General features: G+C 40.1%; 1 protein-coding gene and 1 pseudogene across 1 annotated transcript in view; one reads left to right on the forward strand and one right to left on the reverse strand.

Moving 5' to 3' along the window:
* LOC127686031 (zinc finger protein 431-like) overlaps positions 1-25,981 on the reverse strand; it is a 252,177-nt gene that overhangs the window by 102,865 nt on the left and 123,331 nt on the right. The window lies entirely within an intron of this gene.
* On the forward strand, positions 16,742-17,653 carry LOC127686435 (acidic leucine-rich nuclear phosphoprotein 32 family member B-like; annotated as a pseudogene).

Genomic DNA, 25,981 nt, shown 5'->3' on the forward strand with positions numbered 1-25,981 from the left:
TTGTCCAGAACCAGGGAGCAGTATCTAAAATTATGTTATTACATAGGACAATCTTGCAGTTTCCTATAAATTGGGAGAGAAGTAAACTTCAGTACAAGGAGGGGAACTCTTTAGATAGATGCAAAAGAAATAGGTTTATTTTCCATAGCATTGTGATCAACCCTCAATCTGTCCCTCACGGTGAGTGACAAGAAGCCAACCCCAAATAGCAGTTTTAATGTTTGATGGGCACAGGTTACATCAGCAAGGTTGCAGTTCAAACTTATTGGCTAAGCATATTGACCTTTAAATCTACTGGCTAGCAAGCATGACTCCCATTTGAACTCTACCTGGGACTTTCCAGAGGGTCAGGTGACTCTCAGTACATTCTGAGAATATTTTACTCAAGGATCCTGTGGGTGGAAAATGGAAATTGGCCTAGCTTTGACTCAAAGCAGGAGGGGGAAGCTGTAAGGAGGGTGTGGGACTGGGAAAAGCCCGAAGGGTCCCCCAGTACCTTGAACAATGGAAAAAAATTCACACTGTGTAAATCTCGACATTATAAATGAAAGGCAAATCAGAAAAAACAAGTTGAATTTCAACCTCGAACATGATTAGAGAAAATACCATAGTTAACAATATAGAAATTAATGAAAATTTATATTTGGCAATAGTTAGAAACAGAAACAATAGTCAGCTGGCCTTTAAAAAATATAATTTTGAGTTTTTTTACTTTTGTACGAGACAGGGTTTCATTTAGAATATCAGCTGACCTTGATTCACTAACTAAACAATATTATATAATACATATTGAGTCTGTAATAAAGAACAGTATATATTTAATTCTATCCTTTTGGGCCACCATTGCTACCATAACAGTCTTCTCCAATAGAGTACTGAGGAATTAATTGACATTGTTTGGATTAGAAATAAAGGAGAATGTTCTTTTTTTTTTTTTTAAGCTTTATTTATTTATTACATGTAAGTACACTGTAGCTGTCTTCAGACACTCCAGAAGAGGGAGTCAGATCTCATTAGGAGATGGTTGTGAGCCACCATGTGGTTTCTGGGATTTGAATTCAGGACCTTTGGAAGAGCAGTCAGTGCTCTTAACCACTGAGCCATTTCTCCAGCCCCTGAGAATGTCCTTAAAAGGGTTGTTTGTTCGTGGAAGTCTATATTGTTAATCTTGGAATGACTCCTAACTTTAAAAGCCTGGGACAGTGCCTGGCATGGTGGCACACGCCTGTAATCCCAGCACTTGGGACAAAGAGGCAGGCGAATTTCTGAGTTCGAGGCCAGCCTGGTCTACAGAGTGAGTTCCAGGACAGCCAGGACTACAGAGAGAAACCCTGACTCAGAAAAACAAAACAAAACAAAACAAACAAAAGCATGGGACAGATCATAACTACTCTTGAGATAAAGTTTGAAAAATATTCCTCTTTGGTTTCTATAGTTGTAAAGGATGATTTTCTGGGTTCTGATCTCCCAAAGAACAAGAACACCTCTGTATGTCTATTGCTAACATAAAACACACCACGGAGAAAGCAAACTATAATTGAAGACATCTAATCAGTCTTACAGTTCCAAAGAGTTACATTCAATAATTGCAGGATAAACACAAGCATCAGATATTTTGAACTTCAGACAAGAGGTAGCGAGCAAAATGGCATGGTCAGCAGATTTTTAAAGTCTGCAAATACACCCATGTTGTTAAGAGCACTGCTCAGCACCCTTTACTTCCTAGCACTCACATGGAAGCTCACCATGGACTGTAACTACACTTACATAAGAATCATAAATCAAAATAGTTGGGTATGAGCTGGTGTCTGGAAGTGACTTGGATGGGTTCATAAATGAGACTTTTTCTGTCAGCCATGATATATAGATTCAAAATTTAGTGATATTAAAAATATACTCCCTTTGTCAAGGATGAAGCCTGGGCTTAGAGGGGAATTCTAAGAACAGGGGTGTCTGGGAGCAGCAAAACAAAGGACTGGCACTCAAATACTGGGTCTAAGTTGAAGGCTTATGCTCTGCTGGAGACAAGTTTCCAGCCTGCTTTTTCTTAGTAATGCTTTCTTTCTCTGTGATTTGTTTCTCTAGAGATCTCTCTCTATGACCTCCTGGAGACTCTTCCCCAAGAACTTCACCCTTGCTATTATAAAGGCTTTTATTTTACATATCCATGCAGTCTTTACACCAAATTCCCTTTTCATTGTCTTAAAAATCAGCACCCCTTGAGCCAAGGCCCTTAATACTAAGGATAAGGTAGGCAGACATTTTCTTTTAACATTACAAAACATTCAGGGATCTCAATGCTTCTGTTAGCACAGATGCTAAACCAGCTGAGTGGGAACCAGTCCTGAAATTAGCATTTCTATCACATCTGGGCCTAACCTGGCTCTGTCCAGGTCCACTCAAGAATTTGTCTGCCTTTGAAAGCATAAACAACAGCAGCAACAACAACAACAACAACATAATTAGGCTGGGAGGAATATCCTGTGATCACCACTTCCTAATCTCTTTATAGCTTATCTCCTTCCTTACCATCTTTCTAACTAGTTGGCTCTCATCACACCCGCTTTTGTTCTATTAGATGTGGAAAGTTTCTCATAATTCATATTGAATCCTTAATTTTTTCAGAAGCAAAATGCTTTTGAACCCATGTTTCAGACATCTTTTCCACAGCCATAGGTGCTGTTCTGAAGGTCCTAGCATTTACCATTTGCTGAGGCATTAGCCACACCTTTGCATCCTGGACTAGTGCAGTCTGGCCAGGATTGTCCTGGAGTCATTAACATTAATAAGAGAAAGACCAGGGGTGGTGGCACCAAATAAAAAAGAAGAAGAGGAGGAGGAGGAGGAGGAGGAGGAGGAGGAGGAGGAGGAGGAGGAGGAGGAAACACTCCTCCATTGCTGGTGGGATTGCAAACTCTTACAACCACCCTGGAAATCAGTCTGGAGGTTCCTCAGAAAATTGGAAACAGATTTAACTGAAGATCCAGCAATACCATTCTTGGGAATATAGCCAAAAGATGCCCCGCCATGTCAGATGGGACCACGTTCCACCACTATGTTCATGTTCATGGCGGTCTTGTTTGTGAGAATCAGAAACTGGAAACAACTTACAAGTCCCATGACAGAAGAATGGATAGTGAAAATGTGGTTCATTTACACAGTGGAATAATACTCAAGTATTAAGGACTACAAAGAGATCTTAAACATACACATTAAATGCTAAGGGCAGAACTTCTAGAAGATAATAAAGAAATGAGGCCTCTCGGGTGTGCATTTTGCAAAGGATTTTTCTACACACAAGCTCCAAAAGTTTAGTACAGAGGCAGAGGCAGACTCCATAATAATGTTATTCAAACTCCATCTATGGATTAAAGGAGAGACTAGAACCACATAGGACCTCACAGGCAGCCATAGCTCCGGGTGCTGCTTACAATCCAGCTGCTAGGAAGACCCACCACACCTGCACCCTTTGCTAAACTGCTTGTTCCTCCCCTTTATGAGAGATGACCCTGCACTTAGCATGTCTGAAGTTTTGAGTTTGTCTGAGCTCCCACACAGCACCCAGCAGACACACTCAGAACAGAACACATTGGACAAATCTTGCCAACTCAGTTACCAAGAAAAAAATCTCAGGCTTGGGAACCAGAAGAGCCTCCTCCCCTAATGACTGGCAAGGCCGTGTGGAGGTTCTGATTGGCTCATGTGTCTTGAGTGACATGAGCACCACCCTTAGGATTCCAGTGGACTGAAGAGAAACTACCCAGTGGTTCCAGCCTGAAACCAATCCTTTTCCAGATCTGCAGATTTACATCTCAGTAGCACTAGTGCCTTCCCTCTAATACTCTACCTGTGTGCCCTCCCATCGAGCCCTAGAAGGACCCAGAAATCCAGGTCCATGCTGTTTAGTTACCTGCTTCTCCCCTTGTGGGCAGAGATCCAGTGCTGAGCTCATTGCTAATTTGGACCTCACCTGAGCTCCAGTCACAGCACTCAGCAGGCACTTACCCTTCCTCACCTGGCATCAGGCTGGATAGCTTCCATATCCATCACTCAACATTTAGTGCAGTTGTCAATGTGTCCCACAACTGGATCGGGCCCCAGAATATACCAACTAAAGAGAGATTGTCAGTAACAAGATATTGTTTAGTGCCTTCAGGCTGGGTTCACTTAAACAGCAAGTACTTTTCACCTGATAGTTCTGAGACAACCCTCAGAGCAAAGAAGGAAATACCAGCAAATACTGTGGAGCACTATTGTTAACCAGCACCTCTTCCTCAGTGGGTCTGAAAACAAACAACAACAACAAACTCACAGCTGCATTAGTGAAGGTTCTCCTGGTGAACAAAATGATAGAATGAGTCTCTCTATATAATGTAGGAAATGTATTTATTAGAATGGCTCTCAGGCTGTGGTTCAACTAATGCAAAACTGGCTTTCTACCAATGGAAAGTTGAAGAATCCAATAGTTGTTCAGACCATGTGGTTAGATGTCTCAGATGGTCTTCAGCATATACCTGAATTTCAAAGAGATAGGCTCTAATGCAGCAAAACAATAAAATAATATAAATAATATGAACTTGCTATCTAGAGGAAGGACAAACAGAAAAAGTGAAAGATCTGCCATCTTCAATATCCTTTGTGTAGGCAGATTGCTATCAGAAGCTGTGGCCTAATTTAAAGGTGAATCTTTGCACCTCGAGAGATCCAGATTAAGATTTTTCTCAGGTCCAAAAACAAAATTAAGAAAAATCCCACAGTGTACTCAAGTCTTTGGATTTTAGTTAATTCAAGATGTGGCCACAATAAATGCTAGGTCTTTCAGTTTTAGAAAACACCCTCTTTATCACAGGTGCTTTGTAGAAGACTTTCTATGTAATCACACTTTAAGCTTTATTATATACCTAGAAGTAGACTGATTGGACTCATTGTTGCCTTTAAATCTTTCCCAAGCTCTATTGCATACTAAGTACCCTGGCAAATATTACCCTGGTATTAGATTCTCGAGTGTGATCTAGATTGACAAAGTGAATCTGCACTGGGTTTCCATTCTTAACTGTTACCAGGGTTTGCTTTCCTATCTGATAATTGCAGGGATCCTCTCAACAGAAGTTAGAACCTCAAGTGACCTGGAATGACTTGGACAGGAAACATTAGCAGTACCAGTTTGCCAGTCCCATCTGTTCTTCTTTCTTGGTTCCTCTTGAGGTGGCAGAATGGGAAGAATGCCATTTGAGGGTAAGACTTGTACTTGGGAGATATTTATGGCTACTGTTTAATAAGAAAACATTTCCTTATCTTTAGCCTAAGTCACTTTGCTACTGAAGCTGACCTGCTGGAGTTCTTTTGAGACCAGAAACTGCATTCCCTTTTGTTTAGCTCTTCATCATAAAGCAGCAGGTAATTATGTAAAGGATGAATTGCTAGAGCCCCTTTCTTCTTGTTTACATGCCACTTGCATGTCAGGGTAGGAATGGTTGGGAGCAATAAACTTCTTTGAATCAGGAAAATGAGTGACATCCACAGAAGAAAACACTTTTATAAAATCAAAACATAAATTCATATATAAATTCATGTTTGCATATTCATACATCACCATTCAAATCAGTTGGGTTGAGCTACATACTTATCTCATAATTACATACTTACACACACATACATCCTTACTTGCATTTGTATATGGAGAAAAAGACTAAGCACCAAGAACCAGTATAGAAGGAACTCACTAATTCTGGATGAAAATTAAGTTCCAAACTTTATTGCAAAGAGAAAGAAAAAGCTTCTTACATTTTATTGCTAAGTGAATGAAATCCAAGTCTGTAAGGTTCTCTTTTTTAATACTAACACAGCCTTCTTATTAAGAAAAGACTTATTCTATCCCATGGTTAAGAAGCCTGCCTGTTCTTTCTGCTCTCTTTGAAGCTACTTCCATTTTCCTCTTTGCATCTGCATTCTGCATTTTGTTCTCTTACTTTTTTTTACATTACCTTAATATTTCTTTCTATCTATCTTTCTATCTTTCTTTCTTTCTTTCTTTCTTTCTTTCTTTCTTTTTTTCTTTCATTCTTTTTTTTTGGTAGTTTCAAGACAGGGTTTCTCTGTATAGCCCTGGCTGTCCTGGAACTCACTCTGTAGACCAGGCTGGCCTTGAACTCAGAAACCCACCCGCCTCTGCCTCCCAAAGTGCTGGGATTACAGGTGTGTGCCACCACAGCGCGGCGCCTTAAAATTTCTAAGTTATCCCACTCTGAGTTGGGCAGTGGTAGCACTTGCCTGTAATTCTAGCACATAGGAGGCAGAGGCAGGAAGATTTCTGAGTTCGAGGCCAGCCTAGTCTACAGAGTGAGTTCCAGGACTGGTGATAAGTGTATATCCAAAATCTTCTAATAAGCATATAGTTTATACTAAAGCTTTTGACAACCATATACTTGTACTAATGTTGCCAAATTTTGTGACATTGTCAGTTGCGAGAGTCGTAAAAGTTGTTGTGGAAAAACCTTAATCCCTATACCACGTACCCTTTCTAATAGGGATATCTAAGACAAGAAAGAATTCATACTGGAGAGAAACTCTATGAAAGTGACCAATATTTTGAAGCCTTTGCATATCACAGTAGTCTCCAAATACATAAAACAAGAGTTGCTGGAAAGAAAATCTATGAGTATAACCAATGTGCTAAAGATTTTGTATCTCACAGTTCTCTTCAAAGTCGTCAAATAGTACATAGTGGAGAGAAATATTGTGAATGTAACCATTGTGGTAAAGCCTTTCACAAAACAGTAATCTCCAAAGACATAAAAGCACACATACTGGAGAGAAGACTTATGAATGTAGCCAATGTGGCAAACACTTTGCACATCAATTTATATCACAAAAATTTACAAACAGGAGAGAAATCCTATGAGTGTCATCAGTTTGGTAAAGCCTTTATAGTTAAAAGTCATCTTCAAATACATAGAACAACACATACTGGAGAGAAATCTTTTGAATGTAAGCAATGTAGTAAAGCTTTTACACAAATAGTCATCTTCTAAGACATAAAAGAAAATGCATGGGAGAGAATCCTTTTGAATGTAACCATTGTGGAAAAGCCTTTGCAAGAAACAGTCATCTCCTAACACATAAAAGAATGCATACTGGAGAGAAACCTTTTCTTTTTTCATTTCTTTTTTCTTTCTTCTTCTTTTTTTTTTTGTTTTGTTTTGTTTTGTTTTGTTTTTTTGATTCCTTTTTTTTTGAGACAGGGTTTCTCTGTATAGCCCTGGATATCCTGGAACTCACTCTGTAGACCAGGCTGGACTTGAACTCAGAAATCTGCCTGCCTCTGCCTTCCAGAGTGCTGGGATTACAGGCTTGCACCATCACAGTCTGGCTGAGAAACCTTTTCAATGTAACCAGTGTGGTAAAGCTTTTACCCAAAATGGTAGTCTTCTAACACATAAAAGAATACATACTGGAGAGAAACCTTTTGAATGTAACCAGTGTGGTAAAACCTTTGCACAAAACAGTAAGCTACAAATACATAAAAGAATACATACTGGAGAGAAATCTTTGGAATGAGTTGTTAAATCCCTTGAAGAAAACTTTGAGCTCCAAAAACATAAGACACATTCAGAGCCAGTGGTAGTGGTGTTCGCCTTTAATCCCAGCACTTGGGAGGCAGAGGCAGGCAGATTTCTGAGCCCAGCCTGGTGTACAGAGAGAGTTCCAGGACAGCCAGGGCTACACAGAGAAACCCTGTCTGGAAAAAACAACAACAACAACAACAACAACAACAACACACACACACACACACACACACACACACGCACTGGGGAGAGAAATTTTATGAATGTCATCACTGTGGCAAAGCCTTTTCAAATCCATGTGGTATCATATACCATAAAAGAACACATAACCCGGGGCTAGAGAGATGGCTCAGCAGTTAAAAACACTGCCTGCTCTCCCAAAGAATATGAGTTCATTTCCCAACAACCACATGGTGGCCTACCACCATCTCTAATGGAATGTGATGCCCTCCTCTGGTGTGTCTGAAGACCGTAACAGTGTACTCACACAAATAAGATAAATAAATCATTTAAAAAAGAAAAAAAGGCAGCCAGACGTGCCAGCACTTGGGAGGCAGAGGCAGGTGGATTTCTGAGTACGAGGCCAGTCTGGTATACAGAGTGAGTTCCAGGACAGCCAGGGCTATATAGAGAAACCCTGTGTCAAAACAAAACAAAACAAAACAAAACAAAACAAAACAAACAAACAAACAAAAACCAAAAACCAAAAACCAAAAAAAAAAAAAAAAAAAACAAAACCGGAATCCATACTGCATACAAGAGACAAACCCCATGAATGCAATCAATATTGTAATGACTATTTTGTCCTTGTTTTTAATAACTGTGAAGTATTCCATTTGTATAAATGAAATATTTTCTTTTCCCATTCATTTCTTGAGGAGAATCAGGATGGTTTCTACCTTCTGGTATTACAAATAAACCTCCTATGATCAGAATGGAGAAGGTGTCCTGTGGAATGGTAGAACATAGGTTGGGTATACGTTTGGGAGTTGTATGGCTGTGTCATGAGTAGAATTATTCCCAGTTTCCTGAGAAACTGCCAAATTAATTTCCAGAGAGGTTGTACTTATTTTCATTCCCACCATCAATGGGGAAGTGTTCCCCTTGCCCCACATCCTTGCCCATACGTGCTGTCTTTTGCATTTTTATCTGAAGTATTTGATGGGTGTAAGGTGGAATAACAGTGTAATTTTTATTTGCATTTCCCTGATGTCTAAGGATTCACGGAATGAAAGACACACACACACACACACACACACACACACACACACACACACTACCCCATTTGTAACTTGTCATTTGGCTCACTGGCTGGGCACACCTAAGGCTCCTGTGGCTGGCATGCCTTTTTCTTGTACTCCTGACTAAACATTTTAAATCTGTCTTTAGCTTTGTTGCCTGTTTACGTTCAATGAAGCCAATTGTTCTTGCTGCCCATGATGTTTTCAGGATGCCCTCAATGTTCCATATTCACTTTCCACCTACATTTTAGATGATCCTTTCAGAGCTCCAAGTCTTCCCTTCTCTGTCCGCACACACTCAGTGAAGTGTCAGACAGAGCTCTGGTAGACTTGTGTGAAGTAGGGGGAATGATTAAAGAGCCAGAATGGTCAAGTACAGCAGAAGATGCCCTAAGAGTCAGCTAACCTGGGCCCGTGGGGGCTCACAGAGACTAAACCACCATGTAAAGAGCACACATTGGCTGGACCTGTGCCTTGCACATATGTCGGCATGTGTAGCTTGTTCTTCATGCGTTTGCCCTAACAACTGCAGCAGGAGCTGTGTCTGACTCTTGCTTAGCCTTAGATTCCATTCTGCTAGTTGTGCTGCCTGGCCTGGCAACAGTGGGACAGGATATATCTAGTCCTGCTGCAAATGGATGTGCCATCGGGGGTTGGTATCCATGGGGACACATCAAAGTGGAAAGTGGGAAGGAGTTATAAGGGATACTGGAATGAGAGGTGGCACTGTGATCAGGATGTAAAGTGAATAAATACACAAATAAATAAACAAGCAAATATATAAATAAATACACCCTTTAAGTTTAACAGGTGAAGATATTCAAATATAATTAATGTACAAAGTTTTTTTAAAAATATTTATTTTTGTTTCATATTTTGTATTTGGTTTTGTCGAGACAGGGTTTCTCTGTACAGCCCTGCCTGTCCTGGAGCTCACTCTGTAGACCAGGCTAGCCTTGAACTCAGAAATCCGTCTGCCTCTGCCTCCCAAGTGCTGGGATTACAGGCGTGCGCTACCACTGCCCAGATGTACAAAGTTTTAAAACCAGGCCTGTGAAAATATAATTTCATCAGAATCAATTCTTAAAAATGAAGTCTCCCAGCCGGGTGTGGTGGCGCACACCTGTAATCCCAGCACTTGGGAGGCAGAGGCAGGTGGATTTCTGAGTTCGAGGCCAGCCTGGTCTACAGAGTGAAGTCCAGGACAGCCAGGACTACACAGAGAAACCCTGTCTCAAAAATCGAAAAAAAAAGGAAATGAAGTCTCCCCAGTTGGTGGTGGCACAGGCCTGTAAACCCAGCACTCTGGGAGGCAGAGGCAAGCAGATTTCTGTATTTGAGACCAGCCTGGTCTACATAGTGAGTTCCAGGACAACCAGAGCTATACAGAGAAACCCTGTTTCGAAAAAAACCAAATCCAAAAAACCAAAATAAAATAAAATACAAGAAGTCTCTGCATAGATATATCGATAGATAGATGAATGAATAAATTACAGATGTGACCTTGTGGTTTTGTTTGCTTGTTTGTTTTGCTTTTTCTGTTTTTTGTTTTTTCGAGACAGGGTTTCTCTGTATAGCCCTGGCTGTCCTGGAACTCACTCTTGTAGACCACACTTGCCTCAAACTCAGAAATCTGCCAGCCTCTGCCTCCCAAGTGCTGGGATTAAAGGAGTGTGCCACCACTGCCCAGCTCTGTAACCTTGTTTTTACAATCATTGAAAAGCTTGCAGTTCTGACAAACTGAGTCATAGAGGAAACTGTCATGTTCTGCAATGAAACATTGCACAATATTTAAAAATGTATTCAATCTCTATATTTACAAGTCTTATTTTGATATTGAGGAAGCTTAAATTGGCACATTGTCATTTTTTTGTCCTGAGCCACCTAGAAAGGCTAAAGACAAGCATCTCTTCCTGAGATTGTTTCACCATGGCTGTAAAGCCGGATGGATGACCCCTTGCAGGCAAGGCCAAGGGAAACACATTTCCAAGATTTGATTCCTGCTATTGATATGATTTCTTGTCACAATTAAATTAAATAATAATTCCTGGGCATTAGTATACCCTTTCCCACAGATATTCCACAGATCAATGAAGATATAATAACTTGTTGTGATACTATGTAGACAAACAAATGATTTCTTAATAACTACTGATGATTCTATATTAACTCCTAAAACTATATTAGTGACTATTAAGTCCTTTATGAAAGAACTACTATTAAATCTTTAATGTAAAAACTGCAGTTACAACTCTGACAGGATTCACTGTGTCATGAGTTAATTCTTTCTGAGATCAAACACAGAATTTCCAACTTAAATACATTCCATAGTGCTGCAAAATCATTAATCAAAGGTCATAAGAAGAAATGAATAATTTATTATAGGTGTAAGGACAGAAGAAAAAAAATGATTCCTGGGTTTATTAATACCAGACTCCATTGTTAACTTAGACACTAGAGTTATGCAGGGTTTTTTTTAAGGTTTATTTATTATTATATGTAAATACACTGTAGCTGTCTTCAGACACACAAGAAGAGGGCATCAGTTCTCATTACAGATGATTGTGAGCCACCATGTGGTTGCTGGTAATTGAACTCAGGACCTAGGGAAGAGCAGTCAGTGCTAGTAACAGGTGAGCCATCTCACTAGCCCATTTTTTTTTACTTGTTTGTTTTAACAATTATAGCTTTTAACTTTCCAAAAACCTGTGGAGCTAGTGACACAAAATATATAGTTATGTAAGCACTCTTAATGGAAACATGTGAGAACATCTCTGTTGTAAACTCATTCAGGTTATGATTTGAATTTATGTCTGAACTTTAAGTGAACTGTTGTAAGCATAAAAAAAATAGGGTGCTTAGAAAAATCATGTGATCCATTCTTCTCAAAACAGGTACATGAAAAGGTAGGAATGATGACATTAGAAAGGGAAATAGGAAAACACAGAATGCAGACAGAGAATAAGAAATTAAAGCATAGCAAAATACAATAGAACACAAGACAGAGCAAAAGAGGGACAAAGTAGAACCTTCAGAGACAGCAGAAAGAGCAGGCAGGCTTCTCATTACCATGAGGCAAAACATTTTTTTTCTTAAAACAAGGCAAGTATACTTTTATTAAAGCGGACAAAACTGTTTTCTTGTGGACTTGGGTTTAATTCCTTTAGCAATAAAAGCAATTAATTAAGCAATAAAGGCTGAAGCTTATTTTCCATCCAGAATGAATGAGTTCTTCCTGCACTGGTGCTTGGGCTTTTGCTCCATACACATATGTATGTAAGTTTAGGGGCGGCTGTGTAGGTATGTAAGTTGATTATACAGATTGTTAAGCTCAGTGAGTAAGTATGTGATGAGTGTGCATGTATGAATACATGTGTGTTTATGCACATTTGCTTTTGTAAAAGCTTTTCTTTCTGTGAGTATGACTCTCCTGGTCTATAACAGTTTGTTGTTCTAAACCTCCTCCCACCTGGCAAGTGAGAGTCTAAGCTTCTGGGCAAGAGAGAAAGAGGCCTAGCAATCCATCCATTACCTGATCCCTCACTGATCCGTCTGACTAAAATGGAACATTCCCAAGCAGTGAGTGTTAGTCTCAGAATAAGGAACAAAGTTCTTAGTAGTTATTAGAGGCCAGCAGCTTCAGCATAGTTATATATATAAAAACCACCTATGTTGAATTTATTCTTGAAACATATATTTATATTCATGTATTCTTACTCAACAGGTGTGTTTGTTCATGATTTTTCACAAAAATCTGGAGTTTGCTGGGTTATCAAGACATGAACCTATATCTGTTGTTTCACAGACCTGTTACTGCCTTTTGTACAATATGGAGTTCAATGCAATGGTACTGCTAATATATCTATTTCTGTAAACTAAAAATTCATGGAATCAAATAAGTTGTATGACTTGGATTCGCCTGTCGCTGGTGAAATGGAATTCAGATGAGTATAACTTAAGCTTCTGTACCGGCCTAGTCCTGAAAATCAGATTTTTCCCATTGGACTTGGAAATATACCAACGTTGTAGTGAGTGGGGTCACCTTAGTCCTAGTTTGTTGCTCTACAAGATAATATCCTTGTTGTCCTTCTGACTAAAATGGAACAGTTCAAAAATTAAAGGGCCGTATCACCACAGTATGAAATGACCTCTTTGAGTCATGTAGTAAACTGTCTATTTCAATAACAGGAAAGGATTTGCATGTATATCATGGTTTCTGATTTCAGGCCACAAATGGATAGATAGTTTATTTTGTGTACTGATGAATAAATGAGGTAGATAATAGATAGATCACAGACTGAAGTTTAAGGAAGTATTCTTTCTGGGTCATCATTATAAAGAAGGATACAGTGTGGGCACAGTGAGGGATTTAATATCTTCTAAGGTTGTATTTAAATCCTGACATAAATGAAGGCATACCAGACTGGACGATGTATAATGTAACGAGCTTTATGTGACCCAAAGTATATTGAATTTCCTATTAGGGAACTCTCCTATGCAGATATGTACAATACTGGCTGACCCTAATATGTTAGCTCAGAGGTGTTAGACAGGACATTTACTGACGGGAGCAGCTTGTTATCAGCTACATCTCTCAGCAACTAGCCTTGCGCACAGGGGCAAAGTCACTCAGTATCTTATGAACGGTTTTCCCTCTGCCAGATGAAGACTTACTGATTTTCAAAAACTATGTAGCTATGTGTTTTTCTAAGCTGAGTCATGACTGAGAAGGAAATGAGAAGGAAAAGACACCAGTGAATGGGAGTCCTCTAGCCTATCTGAAATTTATCGTGGAATTAAAACTGAAGAAGAACACATGCAGAAATTGAGATACCAGACCAACATTGAAGCAAATGGAGTCCAGCACAGAAAGGCAGCTCAGGGAGAAGGTTGAAAGCTTTCATTCCTTGACAGCAGTTTGGATTACTCAGGTGACCAAATAGAGCTGATAGATCAATGTCTTTAAAGTCATTTCCTAGGGTTCTCAGCCTGGAGCAATCAGGAATCAGAATAAAGAATTGAACTTATTGTCAAATTAAATTTCTATAGTTCAAGCAAAACAGAGTTTGTAGACTAACTAATGTGTCTATGTCCAACAGGATTCTTACATTTCCTGTCTGAAAATGTGCAGCCTGAGGAACAAAATGTGAGAGTAAACCACGTGTGCTCTAATACAGGAGGAGGGAAAGGACTAGAATGTAAATAAAGGCAATAATTTTGTTAAAAATGCAGTAACAGCAGGACATTATGAACCAATTTTTGCAGCATATCAGGAGATGTACATGCAAAGGAGAGGTCCCTCAACCTCAATAAGTTATTTTTATTCCTTAATAAACACAAAATCTGAATGTATTCCTCCAAAGCAAACACACTATCACTAGAAAGCTCCCATGTAGAAATACTCTTTCTGGAAGTTTGCTGGTGATTTTTCCAAATATTTGTATATTTGACAATAGGAAAAGAAATGAAATAAAGAAATAGAAGAAAAAACCAATCTGATGTGCTCTTCTATCCTCTGCTGGTACCAGGCATGCATGTGGCACTCAAACATACATGGAGGCAAAACACACATACACATAAAAACAGATCATTTTTTAACGATTTGAAAAATAGCATGTACATGGAGGAAACCCATTTTATAATAGGGAATAAAAAACATGTCTTTATATTTTAAAAGTATTTGTGTTTCATCTGCGTATATCTGTTTCTACCACACTGTGTGCACTTGTTCTCAGCTATTTATTTGCTGTCAACAAGCAGTAACTAAAACTGCATGCTAGGCACTGTAGAGGACAACATTTTCTATATATAAAAGGAGAGCATAGCCAGAACCAGGAACTTCTGGGTGAGTCCATAGGGGACAATATGGAGAGAAGATGAGGGGAGAAGCAAGAGCCAGACCAAGAGATCAGGATGATCTGTTGATGTAACAGAGCAGGTCCAACATGGTTGGATTACATGAGGAATGGCAGGTGGGGGAAGGGCAGCCCTATCCCCAGGCTGGAGGGCACATGATTCCCTGTATAAGTTGGGTGCTGAGCTCTGCTGATTGAACCTTATAGGCAGGCTTCTTTGATTTGTTAAATAGGCCTCTCAGCCATTAGTTCCAGGATTTCACACTTAGTAGGGAGAAAGGAGAAAGATGAAATGGTTTCATTATACTCTCAAAAACTGTGCTTAAAGGTCCAATATTTTTCAAGGACTAAAGATATATACTAGAGCCTTCAAGTATTACTCATATTGTGTATTTTCAGACAGAACAAATGATATTAATGCTAGGCACAGACACATCAGTTTGTCTAGATCATGTGTTGCTTGAATCAGAGTAAATACAGAAATTTGGTTTCTAGATATAAGTTCAGTTCCTCATCCAGGGTCGTGATTGCCCAGCTCCGGGAACCTCCTGGATGGCCAGTTTGGACTTTTCCTGATTGTCTAACATTGATGACCTGACCACTCAGTGCTATAACCAACACTGTCAAAGCAGAAAGGCCTCCCCTTCCTTCTTCCCTCTCTTTTTAGGCACTGTGATTACACCAGCTTCAAAGGTGGTCAGAGAACTCAGTGCTTACACAGGTCCCTCTTTATTTGTAATCCCCTCACCCCAACCCAGGGAGGTTGGAGGACACTCACTCACTGCTCTCTTTTTCTTCTCACTCAACAGTCAGAACCCAGCTTTAAAACAGCAGCAGGACAGTCTTCCAAGCCCTGGGCAGTAGAGGCAGGGTCAGGTGTACAAAGTAAGTCTTAACTACATAACAGAAGGAAAGGCTGAGCTATAAGAAATGTTGCTCTAAACAGACACAACTATGAAACATCTTTAGGAAAAAGGAATGAAATTGTTAATGTGCAAAAGTGGAGAATAAAAACGAGGTCAGAAGGGCGATGCATAGAGAAAATGAAAATTTAAAAGTAATACAAACCATTGACTTTTATAAAAGATCAATATAATTAAAAGAACACATAGGCAAATGACTGAAAAGAGCTGGCCGTTCCCTGGTAGAGGGAGTAGCATTAATATGATCGTGTTTGTCCTTGCCCCTATGTGCAATGTCAGCTGCTGAGATCTCTAACCTGACACACAGCCAGTAACATGTGTTTGAAATTTCTGAGCTGACCTAACTGTGCCAATGAAGATTGCACATATCTATACACGTCCCTGACACGGACATTCAATATTCACTCATTTCGGCTAACCAACTCCAATTGTAAACCACTGTGGGCACAGGTTGTGAGTACAAGAGTGTTGACACACATCCCTGCCAGAGCTCGTGACACTGGGCTGATGAACACAGGGAGCTGGATTGCTGTGCAGACATCCCCATGGTTCTGCTGGGCATGCATCAAGCTGTGGTGGGCCTTGTGACCTCAGGCCAGGGGTGGGGAAGGGGCGGTCCTTGGGGGTTTGCCTGGAGAGCTACCCAGGGTGTCTCAGAAGAGCTACAAAAAGAGTTGGGACCTCAGGGTCTCGGAAAAACAAACAAGCAAACAAACAAACAAACAAAACTTAAAGAAGGATATTAGGAAACAAGATTGTTGTTTTGTGTCTTCTTCAGAGTTCAGGCAAACTGCAAGTATTTTTCACCTAATAGTTACTGAGTCAACCCTCAGAGCCAAGCACAAAACCCCATGACAAACCCTGTGTAGCATGCTTGTTAACCAGCACACCTTCCTCAGGGCTTTGATCAAACAAACAAACAAAGGACAAACCCCTGCATGGCTGAATTTAAGGCGGGTTCGGTTCCGGCCCCGCCCTCCATGAGCCTCCCCAGTCTGGGCTGCTCCTGGAGCTCTGCAGCTGAGCAGCCCCCTCCATGGGCCAAATGGAGGCAAGCAGCCACCCTGTAGCATCTCTGGCTTAAGCGCAGTGTGTGGCTTTGGCCAGGGGGAGGCGGTAGTGAGGCCAGAGCCGCGCTCCAGCCCTCTTTTCCCTCAATGGTTTCTCTCTTCTCCCTGGAGAAACTTGGCTCCAGGGGCTCTGCATGCCCACAAGCTGCCCGGGACCATGCTGCCTCCTCCAACCGCATCCCTCCAACAGCCCTCACCGCGCAGGTCGGGTTGCCTCTCCCCCCGCCCCTCCGACCCCACCGCGGAAAATTAAGTTTGGAGAAGGGTATAGGGGGAACATAGACAAGAAGAGGAGGAACTGGAGCTGAGGAACTGGACCCCGGCAGCTGTTCTAGAACTTTTCTTGGACAATTGCAATGCAATGGATGGAAAAATTGAGGGGTTATCAGATGAATTTGTGAACTTAGAGTTCCCCAGCTTCATAAGTGTGCGCTTGTTTTCAGTCTCTGACCTCCCGAAGCTACCTAAACTGAAAAAGCTGGAGTTCAGTGAAAATAGAATCTTCCCAGACAGACTAGCAGAAGAACTTCCAAGCCTCACACATCTGAACCTAAGTGGAAATAACCTGAAAGATATCAAAACCTTGGAGCTCTTGAAAACGTTGGATTGTCTGAAAAGCCTGGATCTGGACAGCTGTGGGATCACTAACCAGGGTGATTACTGAGAAACTGTCTTCATGCTCCTGCCCCAGCTGTCCTATAAGGATGGTTATGGCCGAGAGGACCAGGAAGCACCTGACTCCGATGTGGAGGTGGAGAGAGTAGAGGAAGCCCCAGACTCGAATGGAGAGGTGGATGGTGTGGACAAAGACCAAGAGGAGGAAGAGGAAGAAGAGGATGTGAGGAAGAAGAGAATGAAGATGCGGATGTAGAAGTAGAAGATGATGAAGATGAAGTAAGTGGGGAGGAAGATGTGGATGAAGAGGAGGAAGAAAGTGGGAAGGGTGAAAAGAGAAAGAGAGAAACAGATGACAAAGGAGAAGATGATTAAGACCTGAAACAACCTGCAAGAAACAGAACTGTTGAGTATTGGTTGGACTGCTCCTGGATTTCGTAGCTGTTTAAAAAAGGTAGCTGTGATACAAGCCCCAGGATACCCCCACCCAAAGAGCCAAAGAATAGTTCCCACAACATTCTGCCTTCCTCCCCTTAGTCTATTGGTAATCCACCACCAAGCCTTGGGACTTTACCCCAATAACATTATAAACATTGTTGGGTTTTCCTGTAAGACTCTTGCTGTATCCTGACAGTTGTGATTGGTGAGTTGACTGTCCTATCTGCCAGTTACACTGCGACTGCAACAACATTTTTGCTTTCTGTAAAACAGGAAAAGCTTTGTAAATAAAATCTTAACATTTTGAAAAAAAAAAAAACAAGAACAAACCCCTTAGCTGTATTAGTAAAGGTTCTCTAGATAAAGAGAACTGATAGATTCAATCCTTCTATCATGTTGGAAAGGATTATTAGAATGGCTCAAGAGCTGTGTTGTTCTACTAGCCCAGCAGTGCCTGTCTACCAGGGAAAAGTTCAAGAATCCAGTAGCAGTTTAGTCCATGTGGCCTCATGCCTCAGCTGGCCTTCAGTATATATCAGAATTCCGAAGAAATAAGTTGTAATGCCAGTTTAAAAAGAAAATGATCCTGCTGGCCAGAGGTAGGGCAAGTAGACAAACAGAAGGAGGGATGTGTCATCTTCAGAGTCCTTTATGTATGTGAGCCACCACCAGAAGCTGTGGCTTAGATTAAAGGTGGATCTTATGAACTCAAACATCCAGACCATATAAGGGTTCTCCCATTTCGAAAGCTATAATTAAGAAAATTCCCCACAATAGCCAACTATTTGGGTGTTAGCTCATTCCAGATATTTAACTTGACTACCGGGAATATCCAGCACAACTATCTAGACAGGAGAGATCAGAATTTATTTATTTATTTCTCTTTATTTGTTCTCTTGCAAAGAGAACATGGGCACCATTTCCAAAACAATGATCTTCTTCTAAAAAAGGAAGCATTGAGACTTTACTTAGGGAATGTGGTTATGTTCACATACAAGTTTGCCTACTCCTAAGCATGCTAAGTTAAATCTTCTCATGAACTTGGTCACAAGGTAAAAGCAGAGATTTTTAATGGAATTCTTAGCTCAAAGTCATGCAGAAACATATGTAAATTATAAAAATGATGAACAGAAATGCCTGTGGGATGTTCTTCTTGTGCTACAGGGTCTTAGCTGAAAATCATGTAAATGACACTGTGAATGTAGATTGCTCAGGAGCTGATGCTACCTGGTAATCATTACTTGTAGTCTAAGCAATAAATATATCAACATCATAATTCTCACATATAGAAAGGAAAAAAAACACAAATGCCAAGGACCAACCTTGTCTAGGTGTGGGTTCCTAAGGGTGTTTGAGAGCAGCAGGGAAACAAGCACCTTGAAGTCAAACCATAGGTCCAAGCTGGGGCTTATGTTGTGCTGAGTTGGCTTTGCAGATGAGACGCTTTCCCAGACTGATTGCTCCTCTGCTCGCTCTCTCTCTCTCTCTCTCTCTCTCTCTCTCTCTCTCTGTGTGTGTGTGTGTGTGTGGTTTCTATTCTGCTCCAACTGTCTCTTGCTATTCTAAAACCTCTCTGTTTAAGACAGGTGTCTTTCCACTCAAGACAGCTCTCTCTGTGCTACCAAAAATTCAAAATCTCGCTGGCTAGCTCATGGATTTCTAGAAGAATTCTTGGATTTACTGGCCAAGTTTTTAAAAAAAGCTTCTAAAAGTAATTCTTGGTTTATCAAAATCAGAAAGCAAACAACAATAATAAAACTAATAATAACAGCTGGGCAGTGGTGGTACATGCCTTTAATCCCAGCACTTGAGAGGCAGAGAGACAGGTGGATTCTCTGAGTTCGAGGCCAGCCTGGTCTACAGAGTGAGTTCCAGGAGAGCCAGGGCTACACAGAGAAACCCTGTCTCCAAAAACCAATAATAGTAATAATAACAATACTGGTACTAATTCTAAAGGAGCTGGTTTTGCTCTTCAGACAACCTTATCTGGATAGCTGCTAGGAACCATTTTAAAAGAGCTGTGCCTGCTGTCTAAATAATTCTTTGGGTTTCTGACCTCAGAAACAGCTTTAGAAAAAATTCCTGGGCTGGTGAGATGATTAAACGGGTAAGAGTACTGACTGTTCTTCCGATGGTCTAGAGTTCAAATCTCAGCAACCACATGGTGACACACAACCATCTATAATCATCATCTGTAATTAGATCTGATGCCCTCTTTTGGTGTATCTGAAGATAGCTACAGTGTACTTTCATATAATAATAACTAAATCTTTAACAAAAAGAAAAGAAAAGAAAAGAAAAAAATCTTGAAGAGCTATTCAATCTTCAGGGATCTTAAGGTATCTCACTCAACTCTCACTACAGAAAAATTGTAAAAATTAACTTCTATCATTTCCTGCTAGCTCACGTCATGCAGATTGAAAACTTAGGTTGTTTTTAATTACATGTGCATTGGATTATTTACCACAGGGCCCCTTTGATTATTCTATGAATCAACACTTGTGACCCCAGTCCCTTGATACTTAGAAGAGAGTACTTTTTTTTAACACTGCAAAGACTTCAGCGATCTTGCCTGTGTCTGACAAGCACAGATGCAAAATTAGCTGGGTGGCATCTTTAGAGTGTCTTCCGAGGCTTCCAGTGCAGAGCAGGAGCTATTCATTGTGTGTGAGTACAGAGCCAACGCTTATGACAAACCAGAAGAGGGCATCAGATCCCATCACACAGTGCTGCAAGCCAGCATGTGCTTGCTAGGAATTGAACTCAGGACTTCTGGAAGAGCATTCAGGGCTCTTAACCTCTCAGCCATCTCTCCAGGCCAAGAGTCTTCTCTTTAATGCTAATAATTCCCTTGAAAAATTCCTATCGGTTTCAGTAATTGACTATCACCTAAAACTAACTAGTGCTGGGTTTTTGTTGTTGTTTGCATTTGGGTTTTTTTTTTTTTTTTTTTTGGTTGTTTTTGTTTTTTGTTTTCTTACAGAGTTCAGGCTTATCATTACTTTTGCCCCACTTGTTGCTCCTTTTCACTTTGTACCTTAATGGCTCAGTAATGACCATCCAGCAGAATCAATATTTTGTCAAAGAAATAATCTCGTTAGCTTTTACTTTGGGCTCAGTCAATTTTTCAGGACAGTTGAAAACTCAGAAATATTTTTGACAAAATATCACACAAATGACCTCTGGTTTATTATTCGTAGAGCCTATTTCTCACTGAATTCTTAGGATCTTGACATCTACTCTCTGCATGACCCTCAACAATCTGATTTTCCAGCTCCTCCAAGACTCGTTAAGCTCTGTAGATTGTTGTCTATGCTTTGGGTCCTAACATCCTCCAATTCTTCCAAAGTGAAATTCCCTGGTCCCTTGCAACCACAAACTCAATTTTGGAGTACTAACTTTTTCTTATAAATTGTTTTTTGTTTGCTGTAAAAACCAAAAACCACACTAACCAAACGAAACTCAGATAAAGAATGTGTTTTTTTAATCTGATACTACCAGATGACAATTAATTATTACAAGAGCATACACAAACTAAGAACAACAAGGCACTAACCATGAGCAAACATGCTTACTTGACTTTTCTCCTGCTTAGTCACTGTCTTCTGGTCACCTTGCTTGCTTATCCAACCCATGCCCACTGGCTTAAGGTTATTGCCATCTCAGTGGATGAGCCTTCCCATATCAATCATCAATCAACACAATCTCTCATAGACCTACCATCTACCCTTTCTTATCTAGGAATGGCAACAACTGATGTTTCTTCAGTTGACTATGGGATATATGCTGTTGACATTTGAAGGTTAATAGGTCATGGAGACAATAATATATGATAATTTCTTCAAAAGCAAAACCCAATGTATTGCCCATATTGATCACTTAAGTTAAAAAAAAAAACAAATCAATGATGATCATAGACAACTAAAAACACAGATATGCCAAAGAGTGGGAATAGGTGATTCTCTGACATGAGGAGAAAGGCAATACAGTTTCTCTACAGAAAGACCTCCAAACCAAAAGAAAATCAAGGAACTCATAACAACAGTGATATTCCTTTGAGTAGCTGTACCATGGTTTATTGACAGGTTCCCACACCCAGGCATACTTGGGTGTGAGTCCACTCTATCATCAGCTTTAATAAGTGTTAGCAAACACCCACAAAATAGATGGGTGTTTAAGAAAGTCTCTAGGGTGAGTTCCCAGGAATGGATTGCTAGATTCAGTGAGTCAGTGGACTTGTCATTTTGATAGATATCCCCAGTTTCCCTAGATATTGCTTGGGGCTGTTCATGCTGGAGTCTCTGTTTTCATGGTTCCACCTTAGCAGACTGTGTTGTTAAACTCATGGATGCTTGCCAACCTGATACTTTATAAATTGCTATCTTATTAGACTTTAAATTTGCATGTAGGATCACGGTGAGGGTCTGTGGCAGAGCACTTGTGTGAATGCTACATGTCATAGTAACCCCAGTGTAAATATTTGCCATTACCCTTTTCTCTCACAGACACTTTCATTCATGTGCATAAACATATCCACCCAACTCACATTAATTCTACCACCATGTTTTACTTCTCAAAATGTACAGATACTCAGTCTTCCCACCTTCAATGATATTATCACTTCAGTTTGAAAAACAAATTAATCGTTTTCTAAAAAAAATTGGCAAGTCACAAATAGGGACAAAATCATATTATTTTTCCTCCCATCAACCCCAGATTTTAATTTCATTTTATTTACATATTTATGTATTTTCTGTTTATGTTTATGTTAATTATATATTTTTGTGTTCATGTGTTTATGTATTTTATGAGTATATTTACTCATTCATAAAAATAAACTGACCATATCAATTTTTGAAAGTATTTGGTTATTTTATGTGTATGGTTGTTTTGTTTATTTTATGAGTATGGTTGTTTTGCCTGCATGTATATCAATGTATCAAATGCATGATGCTTGTAGAGGCAAGAAAAGTGGGCTAGATCCTCATAGAACTGGAGATACGGTAATCCCAGCACTTGGGAGGCAGAGGCAGGTGGTTTTCTGAGTTTGAGGCCAGCCTGTACTACAGAATGAGCTCCTGGACAGCCAGGACTCCACAGAGAAACCCTGTCTCAAAAAACAAAAAAACAAAAAACAAACAAAAAGACCTGGAGTTACACATGACTGTGTGCTCTGTGGGTGTGGGTGATTCAAACTCAAGAACCTGAAAGAATAGTCAGTACTCTTAGACACTGAGACATCTCTCTAGTTCCTTGACATGCTATTTCAATGCTGCTGATAGCAACTAATTTTTATACAGTCTCCCTCCCTCCTTTAAGGAAAAAATCCAAAATAACACACACACACACACACACACACACACTTGTAGTAGACTTGTTGGAAAATAGGAAATAAATTTGAGCTGGGCGGTGGTGGCGCACAACTTTAGTATATACTACCACTAGGAATATTGCACATGCGAATTTCTTCACACACACACACACACACACACACACTAAAATGTTGTTTTAGTTAATGTTCTATTGCTATGAGGAAATACCATGACCAAAGCATTTTTTAAGATACTTTTTTTTGTATTTTTTTTTTTTTTTGTAATTATTACATGTAAGCACACTGTAGCTGTCTTCAAACACCCCAGAAGAGGGCATCAGATCTCTTTATGGATGGTTGTGAGCCACCTTGTGGTTGCTGGGATTTGAACTCGGGACATTTGGAAGAGCATTTAGTACTCTTAACCACTGATCCATCTCTCCAGCCTGGCCAAACATTTCTTGTGGAAGAAAAAGATTTAATTGTGAATGCTTAGAGTTTGAGATGATAGTGCATTCTCGTCATGGTATAAAAGCTAGTGGTGCTCAGCAGACATTGAGCTAAATAAGTAGCTAAGTAATGTATATCATGTCCTATATGGAGGGAAGAAGGAAAGGAAGGAAGGAAGAAAGAAAGGAAGGGAGGTGGGGAGGGAAGGAGGTAAAGAAGGAGGGAGAAAGAGGGAATGGGAGAGGGACAGGGAGAGGGATCCTGTATGTTGTAGGATTTTGGAATTTCAGAACTCACACCTAGTGAGGGCCAGAACTTCTTATTCTTCTAATCTTTTCAAGTACTGCCACTCTCTTATGACTAAGCACTTAAACATATGGTCCTACAGTGGACACTCTTAGTCAAACCATCACATATACTATATTTAAGCATCTTGAACTTTGGAGGTCTTTAAGCTTATGTCATATCAGTACACTAACTATTATAAGGCATTAAGAGGAAATTATTGGCCAGGCAGTGGTGGTGCACACCTGTAATCTAAAAAAGAAGTTAGACTACAGAGAACCAAATAACCCTTTTAAAAAAATGGGGTACAGAGCTAAACAAAGAATTTTCACCTGAGGAATAGGGAATGTTTTTGTGTCTTTAACCATAAATCCCCTTCCTTCTTTTTGTTTTTTCAAGACAGTGTTTCTCTGTATAGCCCTGGCGGTCCTTGAACTCACTCCTTAGACCAGGCTGGGGCCTTGAACTCAGAAATCCGCCCGCCTCTGCCTTGGAAGTTCTGGGATTACAGGCATCTGCCACCACTGCCCTTCTTGTATACAATATTGTTGGTTGTGAGCCCTACCTTTAATGGCTGAGCCTCCGACTGGGGAACAGCCCCACACAGGGATACATCTTGTGTGTAGACGCCAACCCCAACACTGTTACTGTGGTCAAGAGGCACTGAAGGACAGGCACCGAATTTGGCAGTTCCTAGGGAGGTCAGGGCAGCAACTGACCAATACAGAGGCGAATGTTTGGAGCCAATCATCATCATGCTGAACTCAGAGAACATGGCGGGTGAGCCGGCAGAAAGGCAGGAGGAGCTGAGGGGGACTGCAACCCCATTGAAAGAACAACATTTGAAGTATAACAAATGGAACGATTAATAGTAATAAAAGAAAAAAATAGCCAGGCGGTGGTGGCGCACGCCTGTAATCCCAGCACTCTGGGAGGCAGAGGCAGGCAGATTTCTGAGTTTGAGGCCAGCCTGGTCTACAGAGTGAGTTCCAGGACAGCCAGGGCTATACAGAGAAACCCTGTCTCAAAAAAATCCAAATCCAATTTAAAAAAGAAAGAAAGAAAGAAAGAAAGAAAGAAAGAAAGAAAGAAAGAAAGAAAGAAAGAAAGAAAGAAAGAAAAGAAAAAGAAAAAGAAAAAGAAAAAGAAAAAGAAAAAGAAAAAAAAAGGAAAATGTATACAGTGCAGTGGTCTTTAGTCTAATGAGTGGGGGATTGACTTGATTTATGATTGATGTTGAGGACACAGGCCATCCTGTACTGTGACCCCTGTCAGGTTATTCACAGATGTACAAGAAAGGTATGTAAGGATGCTGGAGGCATGGCACCCTGAATAAGAGCACACATGTCCTTACAGAGGACCTGAGTTTAGTTCTCAACACTTACAGAAGGCAATATACAAATGTATTTCACAGTAGCTCCATGGAAAATATATGTCATTAGTTTGTGTTCTGTATGTGAACCTTCATTCACGTACATTCACATATGTGAGCACACACACACACACACACATTCATTCAATGTATATAGAGGCTAAATATATATGTATTAAGTAGCTGGATGAGAGTCTGGAGACTAAAGGGGTATAAAGCATTCCTTCATGGTCTGTACTATAATTCTGGCTATTAGATTCCTACACTGATTTAATTCATTCTTTGTTTTCTCTCCATCTTAATCCTTAGTAAGTACAAGTCAAATAAAGACATTTTCCTTGCAGGGCAGTGGTGGCACATGCCTGTAATCCCAGTAATCTGGGAGTTAGAGGCAGGCAGATTTCTGAGTTCAAGGCCAGCCTGGTCTACAGAGTGAGTTCCAGGACAGCCAGGGTTATACAGAGAAACCCTGTCTTGAAAAAACCACAACAAAAAGACATTTTCCTCCCTATTGCTTTCCATTATGTTTATCATAGTGAGGGATAGTAAAGTGATATATATATATATATATATATATATATATATATATATATAAAGATAATGGGAGTATTTCTAGGACAAATGTGATATGTTGCTTATATGAAGATGGTGGACATCTTTCAAAATTCCAGCCGTAATAACCATTGGGCTTTTAGAGGTTAAGTAGCTATTGTAGTCAGTTTACATACAATTCTGAGAGCCATGTTCATGATGTAGACCTGGCGTATGAAGCCCTAAAAACAACTGACAGGTTAGTGTATGAGGTATTCCTATTAACAAAAAATCTATGTTTTTTTGTTTTCTTAGACAGGCAAAT

This window comes from Apodemus sylvaticus, chromosome 5 (assembly GCF_947179515.1).
Source record: "Apodemus sylvaticus chromosome 5, mApoSyl1.1, whole genome shotgun sequence".
In the NCBI taxonomy this organism is placed as follows: domain Eukaryota; kingdom Metazoa; phylum Chordata; class Mammalia; order Rodentia; family Muridae; genus Apodemus; species Apodemus sylvaticus.